Source organism: Apodemus sylvaticus, chromosome 11 (assembly GCF_947179515.1).
Source record: "Apodemus sylvaticus chromosome 11, mApoSyl1.1, whole genome shotgun sequence".
Taxonomy (NCBI): Eukaryota; Metazoa; Chordata; class Mammalia; order Rodentia; family Muridae; genus Apodemus; species Apodemus sylvaticus.
This window is the reverse complement of record NC_067482.1, coordinates 20,974,336-20,994,133: the sequence shown is the minus strand read 5'-3', so window position 1 is coordinate 20,994,133 and position 19,798 is coordinate 20,974,336. Positions and strand designations below refer to the sequence as shown.

The following is a 19,798-nucleotide window of genomic DNA, read 5'->3' as shown; positions in this document are numbered from 1 at the left end:
TGTTGGGAAGAGAAAAACAAAGTTACCTGGAAAATCTCTACACTTTCCCCTCCATTTTTCTAAATATCTTTTAATTTTTTTAAAACACATACCAAAAACTCACAAATGGTTAATATTTTAGAATAATTGCCTCACATTTGCAAACTGCTATGATTTGCTAGAAATCTCCTCCCCCTAGTGGTTCTGAGGCAGTAAAACGATGTGTGTGGGGGGTCACAAAGTAGAGTCAAGGAAAAGCAGTCCCAATCCTGAGACCAAAAGGTCCTGGCAAGGACTTAAGTCCCAAATTGACAGTCATCCGTAAATCAAGCATGGACTGAAGTAATCTTGATGGAAGGTGGTTGAGGGTGACGTGAGAGAAGCCAGTGCCCCAGCAAAGTAAGAGAGTATATGACATGTGCCGTACATAAAAACAATTAGAAAGAAGGAGACACAGCATCCAGCTGAGGGGCCCTTGGGTCTGAAGAACCTCATCAGCCAGGGAAAAGAAGTCACAGCAGAAGTCCATCAAAATGCAGGCTCGGTCTTGAGGAAGCACAGCAGGTCTGACCAGTGAGATCTAGGATGGCAGGGGCCACATTAGGAAGGCTTTGTACTCACCCATTATTCCTGATTTTCCTCATTATTTACCATTTTGGCGTCTAACATTTTTATGTTGCTCCAGTTAAAATGTGTTATCCCAAATTTTATAGCTTATATTCCCAAACATAGTTTATAAGATTTGCTTTCAGTTTGTACTGGCTGGTTTTGTGTGTCAACTTGACACAGGTTGGAGTTATCACAGAGAAAGGAGCTTCAGTTGGGGAAGTGCCTCCATGAGATCCAGCTGTGGGGCTTTTTCTCAATTAGTGATCAAGGGGGTAGGGCCCCTTGTGGGTAGTAGCATCCCATCGGTTGTTAGTCTTGGGTTCTATAAGAGAACGGACTGAGCAAGCCAAGGGAAGCAAGCCAGTAAGGAACATCCCTCCATGGCCTCCACATCAGCTCCTGCTTGAGTTCCAGTCCTGACTTCCTTTGGTGATGAACAGCAGCATGGAAATGTAAGCTGAATAAGTCCTTTCCTCCCCAACTTGGTTCTTAGTCATGATGTTTGTGCAGGAATAGAAACCCTGACTAAGACACAATTCCTTGAATGTAGTCTCAGTTGTTTAATGCAAAATATTATTCTATATTTCATATGGAATTTTGCCTACTCCAAGCTCTCCAGTCCTATACAGGACAGTCAGCCCTCACCTGTGGATATCAGATGGAAACAGACCTGAGTGTGTGTCTAGGGTAAAGGAACTTAGCAAACATGGAGATTATTTTATTCCAGAGGGAACGTTACTTCCTCCTACCAGTGTGAAGTAAGATTCATAGACAAACACCCTTGTCTTGCCGCAGACCAATGCTTGTCTGTGAGTGGAATCTCTGAGACTGAAGAACTTCAGCCATGCCCTCGGGGCTCCTCGTGGGAGTTTTGTATGCTCAACCAGTTGCTGCAAGACTATTTACTAAAGCGGTCTCTCCTCACCTACTTCCACTTGTGGAGCGTCCACCAAGGAAATCCCATGTACTATATAATAAGTACCAGCACACTTTATCACTACTCAGATCAGACTTTGTGTCAGCAAGCTTTACCTAGTTAATTACCAATCATTCTCCCAAGTCCACACCCTGTCTGCCCCACACACTGTAACTGTGCCTCTTTTGCTTTTCAAAGGAATGTCTGGCCAGACCAGCTGTAACTGTGCCTCTTTTGCTTTTCAAAGGAATGTCTGGCCAGACCAGCTGAAACTGGTTATTCAGTCTGCTGAAACAGGCTCAGGGAAGCTTCTCTCTGCTCGACAAGCTACCCGCTGAAAGTCACCAACTTTTGCTCACATCTCTGATCCAATCCCTTTAAACTATTTACAACATTAAGCACATTTAACATGTTCTTACACTTCAATAAATTATTCTATGTGTTTTAAATAAGCCAAAGAAGACACTGTGTACACACATGACATGCTGAGAAATGAAATGGCCTCCCTCCCTCATACTCCTTTTTTCTTTGTGTTAACTGTTCTACCACATTTCATGATCCCAGGATTTGCAATCAGGAGCCTTTATCCTGCCCTCCTCCCCATGATCACACACAGTCGGAAGTAAACTCTATGTCTGCATCAGCCCTCTGAAAAACTGTAAGGAAGATCGCATTAGTTATTGCCAACCTCGCTAACACACATTAGGAATGTAGTAACGTTGACTATTATCGTTCACTACATCACAAAAAGTTTTGTATGTGTGTGTGCATGCTCACAGCTAATAAAAATTAATAAAAATCTTTTTTTAAAAAAATGAAACTAACTTTAGTATCTAATCTACAAGTTTGGATCCTATCTTATCTTGATTCTATATGAATCCTGTTTTATTTGAAAGAGAGCCTTTCTCTTTTTCTTGTCCATTGTGTGTTTGCATGTGTGTATGTGTATGTGTATGTATGTGTATATATGTGTATGTGTGTGTATGTATATGTGCGAATATATGTATTGTATGTATAAAGTTGGAAATAAAGGATATGAATCATTTTCAACTATTTTCTACCCTATCATTTTTATTATTTAAATTTGCTCTTTGAGGACTTTCTGAAGAGGATTCCATTTGCCCTGGAATTAAGTCCAACAACCAACAAGTGGGACCTCATAACTTAAAAACGTCTTTATAGCTAAGGAAATAATCACTTGAGTAAGGGAAAAATCCATATGGTGGTAGAGAACCTTGGATAGCTACACATCTGACAGAAGATTAATATCCTGAATATTCAAAACACTCAAAAAAACAAAACTCAAGGAAATACATAAAAGGCTAGAGAGATGGTTTAGTTAAGAGCACTTGCTCTTCAAAAAGAAATGTCTTTGATGAGGCATGAGAGCTACACTTACCTGTGGTTCTAAGTACAAATAGCTAGAATGTACAGGTCACTTCTCAGCACCTGTACAGTAATTCACAACCACACAATGGGAAGGAAAGACTGTCTGCTATTGCAAATCTGGGCAACTACTCATGGCTACTAAAGTCATGAATCTTAGAGGAGAAGCTACTACCGCCATTCTCCTAAACCAGTATAATACCTAATTTCATTCTAGCTATTTGTACTTAGAACCACAGGTAAGTGTAGCTCTCATGCCTCATCAAAGACATTTCTTTATGTAGGAGATGAAAACCATTACAATAAGCCACAACTGGTCAAAATGCAAAGGACTGACCATGTAATGTGCAGCCCCAGTTGATACATCAGGGAACTTTAGGAAAGGGCTATGGGATAGGCTCTAGGAGTCAGAGGACCAGGAAGTATACTCTTTGTGTCTTCTAGATGGACAAGGAAGCTACTCCCACGTAATCTCGACAATATAGCTCCCTAAACAAAACTCAAACAAACCCAAGAAAAATAACAGCTGTCATTCCAACACATGGAGGAAATACCATGGGGCCTTACAGATAGCTAAAGAGATACATGGAATTAACAACAAAAGAGCTATAAGAAGTATAGTTAGTCTTCCCCAAGGGATGAACCCTCTAATTTTTTATCTAATACTATGTGGTCATTCCTAAAAGCATATACCCACAAGCACTCTAAATTGGCTCAGCAGAATTTATATATCTATTAATTCACATATATGTATTGATAGATAAGTAGATAGATAAGTAGATAAATGATAGATAAGTACATAGACAATAGATAAATAGATTGATAGATGGATAGATAGATAAGTAGATAGATGATAGATAGGTACATAAATGGATGGATGGATGGATAGATAGATATATAGATAGGCAGATAGATAGATAGATAGATAGATAGATAAGTAGATAGATGATAGATAAGTACATAGATAATAGATAAGTAGATAGATGATTGCTAGATGGATAGATAGATAAGTAGATAGATGATAGATAGGTACATAAATGGATGGATAGATATATGGATGGATGATAGATAGATAGATAGATAGACAGATAGGTAGGTAGGTAGATAGGTAGATAGATAGATAGGTAGATAGATAGGTGCGATATATGTGTCTCCAGCCCCCACTTTAGGGCTACAGATGCATACAATCATGCACTGTCATTGTTTTGGCTTGGTGTTTTTGGTTTTTCTTTATGCAGACATTAGGGATGCAAAGCCCGGTCATCACCCTTATGCACAAGACACTTGACTGACTGAGCCATATTCTTATTTCTTTTTTTTTAATTACCTTTACAAACTGAAAGAGTATTGCCCGGACATTTTGAAAGCTATCCCTCAATTTATGTTTTTCTGATAACTTTATATGGCTATATTTTGGCTGTAGATTTTGAGGTGGATAAACAGGAGTAACGTGCCTCAGTGTTCAGTCAGGAGTAAAATAGTGTCGGTGATTCTTATTATTGATGATACTGAAATGGTGCCTTCTGGGTTCTTCTATATATATATTTGCTATTTTTCCTTTGGGATAAATATTTGGGGTGATAATATTAACCTATACCAATATCCTGTTTGTCCATTAAATTTTGACAACTTGGGACTCAGCCATGGATCTTGAAAAGTGTAATCTTCTAAGGGTGATTTCCTATTGTTCTCATCTATTTCATATTTACCTCTTGAAATTCTTCTATGGGAAAGAGGTGTCCCTTTTCCTAAAAAACAAGAGACTTTCTTATTTGTCACCACTATTATGACTTTCACACCCTATGACCCTAATGTTCTAACCACCTTACAGGACATGAGACACAGCAACATGTGAGAGTCCTGTTTCTTCCACTAGGTGACATTTAATGCTGGAATGTCCTTTTCTCAGTTGTCATTTAGAGGCCAACCAACTGTAATCAAGGAAGCTTGTATAGAAATTGCAAGTTCCCAAGATGAGTAAACCTATCCATAGCACATGCAAAATGATAAACATAAGAAGCATCAAGTGAGGAAACACCTGGGAGTTAGGTATGACCATGAGGGAAGACTCAGATGTCCAGCACTCTAAACAGCAGTCAGCCTAAATGTTCTCTCTTCATTCTGGAGAGCAATTCTGTCCACCTTTGGTAACAATTCAAGAAAGATTTAAATGTCCATGTGGATATATATATATATATATAGATAGATAGATAGATAGATAGATAGATATAGATATATCCACATAATTCATTCATGCCCCATTCTAAAACCTTACTTTCATATCTTTCAACAGCTAAAATACTGTCTCTGCCTTTCTTTAAAAAACAACTGGAAACAAGCAATAGTCATGTGTGGGGAATGAATTCCAAATAAAAATAAGACATGTAAGTGCATCTTTGCCTTTAACATATGCTCACATTGCCAGACGGCCTCATTAAAACCTAAATCCTGGCTGAGAGGAAGGGAAGAATAGAGGCCCTGCATTTGTCACACTGTCTGGCAATGAGCATGCTGCTGAACCTGGGTACTGCACTAGGAACAGTAATGATGGGTGTGTCCGTGAAAGCAGCTGCATTGGATGTAAGGAATCCTGTTCTGAGCCTGGACAACCTCTCTAGGCAGTAGTTTGGCTGTGCAACTCAGAACAGTGCTTCCCAGCCCCACTGCATATTAAAAAACCCTAACGAACTTTTCAAAGTACCAATGTCCGTGGTGCCCATCCACCTTCTAAATATCTGTTTTACATAGACAAATGCAGCCTGCCACCTTAAACAGAGGCGCTTCTTACAAAGAATAGCTATCAAAGCCAAGACTCCTTTGCTGCTCATGGTGGTGTAAGGCAGGGGATGGTTGAGTGATCAGCCCTAAACAAGGACATATCCCACCCATCTGGAGCTCAGGGAACGTCATAGAAAATGTGGAAACAATTCAAAGGGTGAAAGGGAGGGAGAAGGACAGCACACTGCACTAAGCCTGCGCCGAATAGACTGTCCACAGGCAGACGGGGCGGGGGAGGGGTCTCCTGAAACCCTCCCTCTCACTGAGGATGGACCTACTGATGATGGAGTCTAGAGGATGGAGAGTCAGTATCTTCAAGACTGAGAGCACCAGTCTTCGCTGGATAATCACATAGACGGCCCCGAGTAAATTCAGTGGATCATAAACAAAACAAAAGGACATTAATGTGCCTTGTAGGGAGGAGGGGGAACTGACATGGCAAAGGGAGGATCTGAGAGTTGCAGGGGCAGGAGAGATCTGAGTAATGAGAATGAGTTGCCCTCTTGTATAACACTGTCAAAGAACAAACTTGATTAATAATATTCGATGGCCTCCCACAGGCTGTCGCCTGACACGGGTGCAAGCACCACTACAGTGAGCCAGTTTGTGGCAGAGAGATGGGAGAGAAAGAGAAGCAGAAAGGTCTGTGAACTATGAAGAGAGGAACTGCAGACAGGAGGGCGGCGAGAAAATGCCTGGTGTGAGTAGCCTGCGATTCCACCTGAAGCCATGGGTCTGTGGCCTTGTAGCAGAAGTGAAGGGAAGTTCTGGGTTGATGCATGCATGGGTCCTGGAGAGCTGGCCTCACCCCTTATGGCACAGGAGAGCTGGTCCAGCACCTCACCAGGGCCACCGCTGGCAGCTGGTCCTGTCCCCCTGTGGCTACTGCAGGCAGGAGAGATGGTCCTGCCACTCCCCTAGGCAAAGCAGGAGAGCTGGCAGGTTGACCAACTCCGACCAGGGCTTTGAGTTAGCCCGCCCACCCCAACATCTGTCCCATCTATGAACTGCTGGGACGTGAAGAGGCTGGTCCTACAGAACCAAAGCTGCAGAATCTCCATGACACAGGGCACAGGATATCCGTGAGGATCCGGGATTGATGATGTAGCCTCAAACCAGACCAATGACTTAACATAATGAACATTTTCTAGTAAGGCTGTTTGGGCAAAAGGGTGTATTGTGTTTCACACAGTGACACACGGCAGCTTCCACAGCAAGTTGTTTCTTTTGTTTGTTTGTTTTCTTTTCTTTGGGGGAGGTTGCAAGGGCAGAGGGCAGATATGGAGGGATGGAGAGACAAGTGCGATCGGAATGCGTGATGTGAAATTCACAAAGAACCAATAAAAATTTTTCCTTTGAGGTTTTAATCTTAATAAACTAATAAATAAATAAGTAATCTATATCCAAGTTTCATTCCAGAGCAATGAAATAAAAATCTTTAACTAATAACTATATTTGGGACCAAAATATATGATAAATATTTTATTGAATAAAGCTGATTGTAAAATTAATGAACTATGTAGTTATCAAAATATAACAAGAAAATATGATATAATTCTAATATTAAATAATCATAAAACTATTGGATTTACTATGATTTTGATTCTTGCATCATTAATTCAACAAGTTAATTAATATTGCCAGCATGTACTGGGTACTAATTTAACTGATACATAATCAAATTTAACAATTTCTAATTTAATTCTCTGAGAAGCTTACATTCCACATATTATGTATCTAAAAATAAAATTAGATATATCCAAATTTGACTTTAAGTTGGTTCTGGGTAATCTTTATTTTCTTTCTTTAAACATTCCTTAAGTTCTTTATGTCACAAACAGAAACCAGAATTTTCCTCTAATATACTATTCACATGGTATAAAATTAGCATTACAGAAATCAATACTTTATTTAAAGTCATAAAGCAAGCCCTCTTGCCATGTTCAGTTTCCCCCTACGTGGCAGTGCATTTCTTGCTCTAGCACTTGCCTTGGTGGGGTTTTTTTGTTGTTGTTCTTTAATCCAAAGACGGACCGTGGACGCCCCCTGCTGGCCAGAAAAAATCTTCAACCAAAACCTGGCCAGTGAAAGGCCAGGAACTTTCCAGCACAGCTGCCACCCAATTTATACATTAGTCCCTCAAACAATCAGAAGATGTTTACCATATATGTGTTATTTGATTGATCATAAAAAATAAATAAAATTAGATCATTTTCCTTGATATTTCCTATAGTTTTCTATATGAAAAATAAATTTCTTAGCACTATACTGCAAGAAAAAGGAGTCACTCTGCCAAGAAAGGACACATGGTATGAAAGAATTTATGTATCCATGAATACAGGAAGCACTTTTCCACAACACTTTCTGCAAAGTACTACAATAATTCAACTTCAAGTCTCCATAAACTACTACAGTCTGTATTCAGTAAAGACCTAACACTAAAGGAGAAAACTGATCCAAAACTTGAGAAGTCACCAATAAATGTGATCGACTGTCCCCAGAGAAATCAGATAAATTTGTATTTTTATCTTAGGCATGGCTAAGGTTCATATCATTAGAAGGCTACAAGATTTCCCTAGACAGGAATCTTGGCATATTATCTAGCCCTAGCCTGCTTGCCCCATTGCTGATGGACAGTGGCCTGTTTGACTCAAATGAGCATGCGGTCTGGGAATGCCATCCCTAAAGAGATTGCTCACTGCGATGACGCTGCACCCACAGTCCACAGAGTCAGCTGGGTCTGAACCTGTCCTGCGGTCACTGGAAGACTCCAGGAGCTGCTCACTGTTGTGACACAGTGACAGGAAGGATCACCAGCACCCCTGAACAACAGTTCCATCACCACACGTGTGCTCAGGCAGACATTTCTTAGCAAAATTAGAGACACTGTTAGTGTTCTTTGATATACATAAAAATGCAGCATCCTCATCACATTATTAATAACCCCATTGGCTTGAATTTGTGACATGTGAAATTTATAATTTGAAGTTATTTGTAATTGCCTATTTTTTTGATCTCACATTTTCTACCTTTTTGAAGCTGTAATTTGCACATCTAACATGAAATTTCTCTTTACTGATCTTTCTTTGTCCCAAAGCTCTATAACTTCCTTCTGACCTTCAAAAATACAGTCTCTGTGGTTCTCTCAGGTTATCAGAGTCGGAATAGTGCTCTTCAACATGTGGTTTCAAGGTAAAAGATGCTTTCTGGAATAACCTGTCTCGTCTCCATTCCTCGAAACACAGGGAATTATTTAAACACATGCTCACAAAATAAGACCCAATTCTTTACAAGACATCCTGACTTCCTTATTTTCGCCCTCCTACAGTCTATAATCTGTCTAGACATGGTTCCCTCACAGGTAAGGTCATTTCATCTTTCATTACTCAGAGACTGCTTCAGCCTGCCATTATTTACCCTAGCAGCAGACTGTTGGTTGGGCTTTTTCCTAGTCTCTGCTGCACCTCTGATCTTTTGGCACAGCGTATAATTTGGTTTTTTATTCTGTCTAACTTTGCTCAGTGAAAACGTCTGGCTATAACCTTAGCCACCTGCTGTTCAAGCATTATGGATTGAAATATGCATTTTATGAAACCTTTTATTTTCTTCCAAACTGTACTAAAGACATCGTATCTTTATGTAATATAATTTATTTCTGTAATATAAGTATTACATGATGGATTATACCAGAATTTAGTTTCAGAAGAGAAAATGTTATGAAATGTTATGAAAATAGTGACTTTGGGTGGAAAAAGAACATTTTTTTTTACTTTTTTTCCATCCTTCCTCAGCCCCGATTCTCCATGCCGTAGAAATGGGTTTTATTCAGTCCTGGCTCTGAAACTCTTCTCTGATGGACCCTGAAAGGGTCTCTAAGAAACATGGCTCTACTTGCTGTAGAAATCAATACTTAATTTCACACTGCTTTGAACTATGGCCACTGATTATGTATAAGCGTGTATGTGCATAATTACATCACCAACTGTGCTGTGTGTCTCTAGAAGCAAAATTATTTGCCATGCTCTTATGCTACACTTTGCATATGGTTCATTCTCAGTAGATTCTGGTTAAGTAAATTAACCTTTAAGCTTTATATGGTGGTCTAGTTCTTGGCACATCTATCTACTGAAACATCTGATAAACCAAATTTATGATATTCCCCGTCCCTAATTTTCTCAGACACTGGTAGCCCCATGATGAAGGGACCACACGTACTCATCTTTATAACAGCAGCGTCTGTTGAGACGGCTTGTCAACAGGTCATCCAGAGGGTGTTATAAATGACTAAATAAATGCATTAAATTCATGAGGGAGAGTCTCCAGTAACTATGATTGTTATTAATCAGCTTAATGGTAATGGATGCAATTAAATTCACTGCCAATGGCAACCCTTAGGATAAAGTTCCCAGAACGTTACCATCAGATTCCCGCCATCCTTGTATTCTGACCTCATGTCTGGCATTCCATCCTCTTCTATGCAGAAAGGCTTCCCCAGTGGGGCTCTCTTAAAGAGGTCTGAAAGAAAAGAGAGACATTAAAAAAGATCGATTCCACTCTGAAATTAGCAGGATATTATTTTATATTACATTTTAGTTATTTTGTGAGTCTATAGCAAAGCCAGGTGGGTAGGTGGGCAGGTGGGCAGGTGGGTAGGTGGGCAGGTGGGCAGGTGGGCAGGTGGGTAGGTGGGTAGGTGGGCAGGTGGGCAGGTGGGCAGGTGGGCAGGTGGGTAGGTCGGCAGGTGGGCAGGTGGGCAGGTGGGTAGGTGGGTAGGTGGACAGGCGGGCAGGCGGGCAGGTGGGCAGGTGGGTAGGTGGGTAGGTGGGCAGGTGGGTAGGTGGGTAAGTGTGCAGGTGGGTAGGTGGGTAGGTGGGTAGGTGGGCAGGTGGGTAGGTGGGCAGGTGGGCAGGCAGGTAGGTGGGCAGGTGGGTAGGTGGGCAGGTGGGCAGGTGGGCAGGTGGGTAGGTGGGCAGGTGGGTAGCTGGGCAGGCGGGCATGTGGGTAGGTGGGCAGGTGGGCAAGTGGGTAGGTGGGCAGGTGGGCAGGTGGGCAGGTGGGCAGGTGGGTAGGTGGGCAGGTGGGCAGGTGGGTAGGTGGGCAGGAGGGCATGTGGACAGGTGGGTAGCTGGGCAGGCGGGCATGTGGGTAGGTGGGTAGGTGGGCAGGTGGAAGGTGAACAGGTGGGTAGGTGGGCATGTGGGTAGGTAGGTAGGTAGGCAAGTAGAAAGGCGGGCATGTGGGCAAGTGGGCAGGTGGGCAGGCAGGCATGTGGGCAGGCAGGCAGGCGGGCAGGAGGGCAGGAGGGGAGCTGGGTAGGTGGGCAAGCGGGCAGGCAGGTAGGTGGGTAGGTAGGCACGAGGGCAGGTGGGCAGGTGGGCAGGCGAGCAGTCAGGCAGGCGGGCAGGCGGGCATGTGGGCAGGCAGGCAAGCGGGCAGGAGGGCAGCTGGGTAGGTAAGCGGGCAGGCAGGTAGGTGGGTAAGTAGGTACGTGGGCACGTGGGCAGGTGGGCAGGTGGGTGCGGTGGGTGCACCCATGCCACAAAGTCAGGTGAAGGTCAGAGGAAAACTTTGGGGAAATCACTCTCCTCCTGCCATGGGCTCTAGAGATTAAACTCCACTTGTCATGCTTCCCCTCAGGTACCTCGACCTGCTGAGGCATCTCACTAACAAGAGATTTTATTCTTCTTTGAAATCAGGAGAAATTATAGATTCAAGGGCAGATTATCTAAAACTGAAAACATTCCTAAATGTCTAAAGGAGTTTATTCTAATTATTTTACCATATAAACATTACCAACATGTCAGAATATATTATATTTCAAATTATGCCTGATGTTTTTATTTTAAAAATAAAATAAAGGCTGAAAGAAGCTGAGGAGAAGGACAATCCTGTAGGAGGACCAGCAGTCTCAATTAATCTGGACCCCCCAGATCTCTCAAACACTGGACCACCAAACAGGCAGCATACACCAGCTAATATGAGGCCCCAACACACATACAGTAGAGGACTGCCGGGTCTGTGTTCATTCAGAGATGATGCACCTAATACTCAAGAGACCCAGGGAGTTTAGAGGTCAGGTGGGTTGGGGGGTAGGTACATCCACGCAGAGACAGGGGGAAGAGAGGAGGTATGGGATGTGGAACAGTCAGAGGGTGGACGGAGGGGAGATAAAATATGGATTATAAAAAATTAATTAATTAAAAAATAAAATATGAAAAAATAAAAAATAAAATAAATCCTTAGAGAATATTTTTTAAATATGGCACTAACTACATTGCACAAAAATGACATAAAGAAACTCATTAATACATATAATTAATATATGGTACTAAAAACAAAAAGCACAAACAATTATATATATATATATATATATATATATATATATATATATATATATATATGAAATGCTACAAATGCTTCATATTCTAACCTTAACATTGATTAAGTAACAAAATAAAATTTGGGCAAAAAAAAGTATATCCATAGCTGTATCCCGAGAGGTGGATGCTCGCAGCCAACCATTGAACTGAGCACAGGGTCCACAATGGAGGACCCAGAGAAAGGACCCAAGGAGCTGAAAGGGTTTGCAGCCCCACAGGAGGAACAATATGAGCCAACCAATATCCCCAGAGCTCCCAGGGACTAAACTACCAACCAAAGAGAACACATGGAGGGACCCATGGCTCCAGCTGCATATGTAGCAGAGGCCTTGTCGGACATCAAAGGGAGGAGAGGCCCTGGTCCTGAGATGGCTCGATGCCCCAGTATAAGACAGAGAAGTGGGAGGGGGTGGGTTGGTGAGCAGGGGGAGGAGGGATGGGATCAGGGGTTTTCAGAGGGGAAACCAGGAAAGGGGATAATATTTGAAATGTAAATAAAGAAAATATCCAATTTAAAAAAAAAGTATATCCTTAAAAGATTATAAACGTTCATAATTCTAACAAAGATTAATACATTTTCAGTATATTTCTTCTCAATCACTTTGATTTCATCTATACATGTATGATTTTATAGAATTATGATATAACAGTATATTTTTTTCAATTACTTTAGTTTTATCAATGATTTTTAAAAGACAATCATATAAGTTCACAAATGTACTGGGGTCAAAAGACCCCTTTATAAAACTCTGGAAAATCATCAAGGGCTCCATAGAATTAGTTAATTAATAGTAAGAAAAATAACATTAAAATGACAACAAAAATCACCTTAATATAAACAAAATACATTAAAAACCAATTATTTCATAAAACAAAGAATGCCAACAACAGAGATCCTAGTTGTGTGTTTTTACGAGTCTTAACCCCTCACATTTGTGCCTCCAGGCCTTCTACAATTTTGTGAAATGTTTGTCCTCTTGAAAATTCCACTATGAAACCCTCAGAGAATGAAAAGTAATATTGGAAACTGACATCTAAGTTATAAAAATAATTTTGAGTTCCACGCCCCAAAAGAGGATCAAGGATCCTCAGTTCTTCACAAACCACACTAGGAGAACGGCTCCCCGGTAGGACAAGCTGTGGGTAAGAAAACGCCAGTGGCCTCTACTCTCAGGGCAGGTTCTAACGGTTCCTAGAGCTTATATTGTTTGGTCCCTACAAGTCAATCCTCAAATGCTTTCCGTCCCTATGGTCACAGTGCAGTCCATAGGACACCAGTGCATCTCTCTCAGGTCCCACAAGCCCAAGGCAAGAAATAACCATAGCCTTAGCTGCATTAAGCTGTTGAGCTAAGAACTATCAAGAAATAGATATTGTGTGCAGTGCAAAAGGATACACTTATTTTTTAAAAACTTTTAAAAATGTTAAATCTTTAGCTAGAAATAAAAAGTTAAATGTCATCTACAATAATTAACTTTGGCTATAACTTAAATAGTTACCAGGCTGCTCAAACCTTTGATAAGGTATTATTCTAGGTATGTTTTTAAAAGTGTTCCTGGATAGGATAAAATTAGCAGGTAAGTCAGCTTACTGAGTAAAGCCAAACACCCTACCATTCTTGCATGGGTTTTACCCAATCAACAAAAGCCCTAATTTGAACAAAAAGCCAGCCATCTGAAATTTCTCTTGCATGAGATGTGACTTGGGTGAGTTGCAGGATCATCCAAACACACTTGTATATTAAAGGTTAAGCAAGGAAGTATCTGTTGGAGACTCTGCCTTGTCCCAGCACCTGGTTTGAAGGCTCTTAACTCATTCCACTGTACACTTGGTGCGAAATACAAAGCCTTTAATTCAGCCCCCCAGACATTTGGTCCAGAGCTCAAGTTGGTAATGGGTCAAAGGATTAGATCAGCTTCATGTAGTTAATAAAGGCTTAGAGGCAATATGGTATCTATTTCTACAATGTAGGCACCTTAGTTTAGATAACAGCAGGTTCTACATTCTTTACTGGCTTAATAGACAATTAAGAAAACATTTGGAGGGGCAGAGTAGGAGCTGGGTCCCCAAACCTGGGAATGTGAACTCACCTTGACCCTGCTAACAAAGTAGGAGAGCAAAATAGAAGTTGTTTCTGAGATGTCTGGGCTCTGGTGACTGTCTCCTCACCACACAAAAGTTTGAAGTTAAAGGATGCTATGTATCCCAAGCCTGGTAGCAAGTCCCTCCATCATAAGCTGTGCATGAGCCTGCCGTAAGCCACCTGCTGTCCTTTGCATTCTAGGCCATCTGTGCTCACACAGAACTCTGTGGTTATGGCTTGGCACTCTATGTGGGTCTCTCTACAGAGGGGCACACGAGTGACTATGAGTAGATGAGTATCTGACTAGGAACAGAAGTGTCTGAACATTACAAATTAACAAAGCAGTCTGATTCAAATTCTTTTTAAGATACAGTTGTGTCAAGAAGCTCATCTGAGACAAATAAATAATGATGGCTAGCAATCCTAACCCTTATCTGGAAACTTTTAAAAGCCTGTCAAGCCCCTTTTTCCTGGTAGAAGGTATCCTAATCATGTCTTATACTCTCTTACTCGGCCTCCTTGGTCATAATAGGTTGGACTAGGGATACATTTTCCAACCAGTAGTCTGTTTGCTATGCTAACTCAAAAGCTCTGCTCAAGACTGGCTTCTTTTATGGAATGTGGCTAGTTAAATGCTGAATCAGCCATATTCCCTCTCAGAAAATTCACATTGGAATTTCAGGAAGAAATTGATGTTGTGTGACATAGTTTTTCCAGGGAAGATCCAACATACACATCTACTCCCCCAAGACAGGGTGCCCATGACTGACGAAAACACAGATACCAACAAAGCCCAGCTTGACAAACCAATGAGTTTTATTGAAGTCATTTACAGGAGTATGAGTGAGGGTTTGTTTACAAGGGCTGAAATGACTCAAAGACAGTTACATCACAAAAGTCCACCTTAGTGTGGGTGACTACACAAAAGCTAAAACTCTGTAGCACATTGCACAGCCTGATATTGTTCAAAAGTTTGGAAAACATCCTTTCCAACCTCTTCTGTGGGTCTAAACCTCTTCAAGGCTGTTCAGTTAGCTTCTGCTTCTCTAGGCAGCTTGGCTAGTCTAACAGTGACTCTCAGCAGTCACTTAGTGCTTATTCTGGGATGTAGGGGTTTCATAAATCTGGTCACTTTCATGGACTTCCTGAACCTATTTTTATTTGTTTACTTTTATTTTAAAGTGTTCCCCACAGAATGGAAAGTTTCAATCTTAGAGGAAACTGATACACAACTTTTGGTAATAACTGTGTCTTCCTAAGGGTAGCTGTCATTATAGGGTACACAGTACCTGCCAAGTCTTGAAGCTGTAGACATACAAAACAGCAACTTCAAGGTCTTGGCAGGCACCCTGCCTCCACTGGGCCTGAGAGTGCATTCATTCCAATTTCGCTCTCATTAACAACAAGTTTGTACTTATGGTTTGCAGTAATGTAAGCATAAGGGAGAAGACAATCTAACCACAGCTACACTGAACAAAAAAAATCCAAGAATGATTTAGAACATGTATGAAAGGCCAAAATATCTACACAGACAGGAATGATAACATATACTAGTGAAACCAGGCAGGCATAGATAAATATGTAGAATATTTGCCCTCTTAAAACTAGCAATTGATTCCTAGCTTTGGTCATAGTTACCATTCAGAAGGGCAGGCAAAGTACAACAGAAATCTGTTATTACAAATGAGAATGTATGTCATATTGGTAAAATATGCCTATCACATTGCAATAGTGTATTATTTTGGAGACAGGGATATAGCTCAGTCAATATTTGCCTTCCAAGCATGAAGACCTGAATTCTATCCCTAGCATTCACATTTAAAAAAAAAAAAAAGATAGATTGGCACATGTTTGTAATCTCAGCACTGGGGAGATGGAGATAAGTTGATCCCTGGGGCTCACCAGCCAATTAGCCTAGCAGAATCACTGAGCTCCAAGACTCAGTAAAAGAGCTTGTCTCAAAGCACATGCTGAACAGTACCTAAAGAATGACATCTGGCAAGGATGCCCATAGATTGATGGATAGATGGATGGATAGATGGATAGATAGATGATAGATAGATAGATAGATAGATAGATAGTTTTAAATTTTTGAAATTTTTATTTTATATTTTTGAAATTTTTATTTATGTGAATCTATAGTAATTATATAAACTACTTAGCCAATGTACAGTTCTAATTCCTTAGCACAATTTTATTTCATAGTAATAAAATGTTTCTCTAAAACTAACTGGTTTCCTAGCTGACTCGTGAAAACCCTAAAACTAAAACCCTAAGTATGCTGACTCTTGTGGTTTGCTTTCTGCTAATGAGTCACTGAATTAAACAAACCCATTTCTGGGTATTTCTGACCTATATTTTCCCTGGATAATTACCTCCCACAGACACCTTCAGACATTGCCTACAAAACAAAAATGCATAGTGGGAAAATATGATTTTCTCCAGCATGATCTAAGTCTTTAATCAGAGACTGCCAGTTCTGAGTAGCTCTTCAAAATGAGTGTCCGTGCCTCTGAGGCTCACTACATTGAGTTAAGAAATGGACACAGAGACTGTCCTCAATAAACATTCATGGGAAGCATCACATGTTAAAGACAGGTAAAAGTCCCAAAGTATGCAATGCTGTATTAGTAGAACCTAAACTAAAGTCTGTCTCTTGATTAGGGGACATATGAGGAAAGAGGAGTATATATGAATTCTGAAGCCAAACTAGTTTGGCTTTAAAATTCTGACATGCTTACCAGATGTATGTCTTTAGCATGACTCCTAGCCTCTTAGTTTGTGTGACTGTCTCTAAAGACTGAGACATCAATGGTCTGAAAGCAAAATTACTTGACTTTCCATTATTTAACAGGCATATAATAAAGGATTACTTTCTTGTTTCCATTCCAACTCTTTGTGGAATGTAAGAATTATTCAATTGATAATTAATATAAAATTTTAATTAATATATAATACGCTTGATTATATATTAAGATACTTGATTAATGTATATGCTTTACATACATAGACTGCATCTGATGATGAAGGAGAGGACAGGAGCATCCTTAGATGCAGGGGTGAATGGCAGCCTTCCTCCTCCTCACACCTCTCTGCGACCCTTTCATGACAGGAATAGCTTGGGAGGAATTGTCACATGCCTGTGTATTTTTCACTTATTTAACAAATATTAATCCCTATTATATAGCAGGCAGTGATAATATGAAAGAAAATGACTCCTCTAACTCACAGGCATTCACTTCTCAGGCTCTGCTAGACTTACCTTATATATAATTTCATAATGTCTATTCTACAGAACCCAGGTCTGCATCTTTCTAAGTATTTTAAGAAAACTAAGTTTGGGAGTAAGTTTTCAAACTTTCGTTCCTATGAAGTTTTTAGAAACAGTAGTATTCTTGGAGGCATAAAAGATAGTACTAATATTTGACATGAACCTATTCTCAAAGGATCGGTTTGGGGTTTGTCAGAACAGATCTACAGTATAATCACAAAAAGTTTCCCATGCACCATTTCTCAAATCCCTTCGGGAAGCTAATGGCGAGCAGGCACTCTTCCCTCAGTGCCCATTCTGGATTAGTGGGACAGCCATGGTCACTGAGCCCAAACTGGATTGGAGATTTGATTTTGCAGCTTATCTGCCTCACTTGAGCAGATCAAAAAGCTCTTTTATTCCCATCACTCAATAAGGGTCCTAATACCAGTCTCTTAGAACTCTTGAAAGGAATAAATATACAAGAAGGAAGGTGCAAGGTACAGTCTGAAGGGAGAGCTTACGAGACATTCCCCCCACCCCACGCTAGGCTGGATTTTATTACATCCTGGGTAAGTACAGCACAGCCAGTCAGAGATAAATACATCCTGCTTGCCTACAAAGCAAGCAAATGTGCTTCTCTCTGTCTGTATTTCCTCTGTTATTTTCTTTGCAGTTTTGTGGTCTCTGCATTTCTGTGCTTCAGTCTTAAATGCTGAAATGACTGAAGGCAAGCAACAGGGTCTAGATCAGAAATCCTGCCTGCCCCCTTCTGAGAGTTCTTATATCTACCCATCATTTGGTCACCTGGGCATTTTACAACATCCACCAAGCACTATCATGTACCTTGTACAATTGAGAAGCTCTAAGTCCACCTGGGATTTGATGTTCAAGAAATTTAAAGAAAAGAGAGGGGAGTTCTGATGGTATCTAAATAAAAATTTCATATATACACTGTGGTACAGTGTCTGAAAGTCATGACGTTAATGCTTTGGTCAATACTGTAACCCGTGTCTATAAAGAAATAGCTCAATATTTTAAAAAAGAGTTCAACTTCCGATGCTTAAATCCAGATTGTCTCCTACAAACAAAAGGTAGTTGCTTTAAGCAACTACTTAATCCTACTCAACTCACTTTCTTCATCTACAAAAATAACATTATTTGTCTCAAGAGTCACTCAGAAGTAAGGATCAGATGAAATCAAAACCAAGACTAGAAACATAGAAACGACAATAAATAAAATGCAATAATAATGTTCATTTATATATGAATATGAATATCAAATTTTATACTTATGGCTAAAAACTCTAAAAGCTGGAATAAAAGCTTTGAATTTTTTATTATAAAGGTTTATATAAGGCTATTTAAAGATTTCAATTTTCATGGTATTGTTCATAGCAGCCTTATTTATAATAGCCAGAAGCTGGAAAGAACCCAGATGTCCCTCAATGGAGGAGTGGATACAGAAAATGTGGTATATTTACACAATGGAATGCTGCTCAGCAATTAAAAACAATGAATTCATGAAATTCTTAGGCAAATGGTTGGAAGTGGAAAATATCATCCTTAGTGAGGTAACCTAGTCACAAAAGAACACACATGGAATGCAGTCACTGATAAGTGGATATTAGCCCAGAAGCTCTGAATACCCAAGGCACAACTCACATATCAAATCATTTCCAAGAAGAAGGAAGGAGAGGACCCTGGTCCCGGAAAGGCTTGATGCAGAAATGTAGGGGATTACCAGGACAGAGAAGTGGGAGGGGGTTGATTGGGGAATGAGCAGAGGGAAGAGGGCTTATGGGACTTATGGGGAGGGGGGAACTGGGAGAAATCATTTTGAATGTAAATATAGAAAAATTTTAAAAAAATATTTCAATTTTCATAGTATTGTATTTTGACTACAAGTAGCTTAAATGAATAAAAAGGAGTTGGACTCTAATTTGCCTCATGTTATCCTAGACTATTAGCACATCCATCTTCAACAAAAAAACAAAAGCTTATAATATTTGGCATTATAATCATATTCTACCTTCCTGGTGATATTTTTTCACCAATAGTTAACCTTAGTTGATTTGCTTTACTCTCAGCATTATGCAAACAGCTCTTTCAGTCAGATTCTTCTCGAGGGAGAAGTTTGCCTGTCAGTCTAGATCCATCACTGGCAACCCAACGTTGAAATTGTACCTTCTGTCTCTCCCCACACCTGCTCCTGATGCCTATTCCCTGCCCTCTCCCCTCTCCCACCCAAATCCTTCCCTCCCTCTGCCTCACATAACTATTTTATTCTCCTTCTAAGTGTGATTAAGCATCCTCTTGGCCCTTCCTTCTTGTTTAACTTCTTTGGTCTGTGGATTGTAGCATGGATATTCTGTACTTTTGGCTAATATTCACTTATCAGTGCGTACATACTGTGC

The 19,798-nt window shown here is 40.4% G+C and overlaps 1 long non-coding RNA gene across 1 annotated transcript in view; it reads right to left on the bottom strand.

Annotated features, from left to right (window-relative positions):
- Positions 1 to 9,453: 9,453 nt before the first annotated feature.
- The window catches only part of LOC127696608 (uncharacterized), a 76,453-nt gene continuing 66,108 nt past the window's right edge, over positions 9,454 to 19,798 (bottom strand). Inside the window, exon 3 of the long non-coding RNA XR_007980280.1 lies at positions 9,454 to 10,183. This is a non-coding gene — a long non-coding RNA (uncharacterized LOC127696608). The remainder of the gene's footprint in view (positions 10,184 to 19,798) is intronic.